Genomic DNA, 2,217 nt, shown 5'->3' with positions numbered 1-2,217 from the left:
TCCTTCCTTCCTTCCTTCCTTCCTTCCTTCCTTCCTTCCTTCCTTCCCTCCCTCCCTCCTTCCCTCCCTCCTTCCTTCCTTCTTTTCCTTTTTTTTTTTTGACAGGGTTTGCTGTCATCCATGCCTGAGAAGAGTGGCACGATCATGGCTCACTGCAGCCTTGCCCTCCTGTGCTCAAGCGATCCTTCCACCTCAGCCTCCCAAGTAGCTGGTACCACAGGCATATGCCACCACAGGCATGTGACACCATGTCTGGCCAATTTTTGTAGTTTTTGTAGAGACAGGGTTTCACCATGCTGTCCAGGGTGGTCTCAGATTCCTGGGCTCAAGTGATTTGCCCACCTTGGCCTCCCATAGGCATGAGCTCCGTGCCTGGCTGTATTTTCTAAGTACTATGTTATCTCTCCCTTTTACATATTCTTTCCCCCGTGCGAAAAGAACACTTCACCAGTGTCAGCACACCAGTGTCATCACACTGTGTCATCACACCTGGAGATTGGGCTTAATCCTAATCCTAGCATGTTCTCATACATAGTGAGGAAGATGAGAAAGAAGGGGAGGCCAGAACACCTGTTTTCTTCACACTGACAACCACCCCATCAGCAGGAGTGACATCAGGTCTGTAGGTCCCAAGAAACCCCCAAGATTGCAGGTGCAGCATGCGTCATGATTTACAATCCCAGCCCATCATCCCCTTCTGTTTATTTTTTCAGATGGAGTCTCAGTCTGTCACCCAGACTGGACTGCAGAGTCACCATCTTGGCTCTCTGCAACCTCCACCTCCCAGGTTCAAGCAATTCTGCCTCAACCTCCTGAGTAGCTGGGACTACAGGTGCGCACCACCACACAGAGCTAATTTTTGTCTTTTTAGTCCAGATGCAGTTTCACCATGTTGGCCAGGCTGGTCTCAAATTTCTGTCCTCAAGTGATCCATCTGCCTCAGCCTCCCAAATTGCTGGGATTGCAGACAAGAGCCACGTGCCAGGCCCCTTTCTCTTTTCAGTCTTCGCCCATTGCACAAGTTGCCTCCCAGGTCCCTCCCTAAACCCTGAGAGGAGGTAGTTGGATGAGTTGAGTTGGTCTGCCTCTAATTACTGCTTATTTAATGTGATTGTGAATTTTAATATCATTAACACGACAAGGAGTTCTGAGGCAAATAGGAGTGGTGCCTGCACAGTTGGCTTCAGCTGTATCCCTTGCCATTTGTATTCTTGGCTTATCTCATCCTGTGGTTTCAAGATTGTGAAGGCTCAGCAGTGCCTTCCCTCCTTATCTTGTCTGTTTCTCCACACACCTTCCCTGGGGTCTACTTGTGTAAAGTTGGGTAGCATGGATCGTTGTATATCTGAATATCTTTCTTTTTACCTGCATAAGCTGACATGTAAGCTTAAAATATTTTTGGTCACAAATATATTTGTGCTGACATGTAAGCTTAAAATATTTTTGGTCCTTTAAAGCTCTACAGAGCTCACTGAAGTTTTTTTTCTGGGTTTAGTGTTTTGGAAAAGTGTAAGGGTACATTATCCTCCTAAATGCTTGTAAAAGCTCTGCCCTCATGGAATTTACGGTCCAATGAAGAAAAATAAATTATTTGTGATGAAGAGTGCAATATGCTTTGCATTTAGTCTTACTTTTCATAGTCTCTGTCATCTTCATGAGATTTGGGGAGGAGGAAAGGCTCAGTCCATCTTTGGGTAATAGAAATCACTCTGTGCCAGGACAGGAGTTAGGGAAAAGTTCCTGGATAGAAGAATTCACTATGTCTTGGCTCCTTGTGAAAGCAACCCTGGGCTAAGACTGAGCCTTGATTTCACTCTAGAAATTCCTGTTGGTTTTCACAACTAAGTGACTATCAATTTATGGTCACCCCCAGGGAGCTAGATACCTCCTCAAGAGACCCCACCTGGTTGGTAAGCAGAGAAATTCTTTTCCTTTCTACATGCCATCTAGTGACTAACTTAAACGTTGTTGCATCTCTTATGAATATAAGAGCTCTGCTTTTGATTTGTTTTGGGATAAACCTGTCTCAAGCAGGGAATCTCACCACTTTATTTCTTTTCAGTCCTTTAATCCTAATGCCAGGGCTTTACTCACAAAGCTTTGTAAATCTGTGACCACTGAAATATCCTCTCTCTACCTGCCAATATATTCTTAAACACACATTTTTCATGGAGACTGTTATTAACCAAGCTCTTCTCTGCCCTCTTTAAGGACACA

Source organism: Piliocolobus tephrosceles, chromosome 3 (genome assembly GCF_002776525.5).
Source record: "Piliocolobus tephrosceles isolate RC106 chromosome 3, ASM277652v3, whole genome shotgun sequence".
In the NCBI taxonomy this organism is placed as follows: Eukaryota; Metazoa; Chordata; class Mammalia; order Primates; family Cercopithecidae; genus Piliocolobus; species Piliocolobus tephrosceles.
This window is presented reverse-complemented; position numbering follows the sequence as displayed.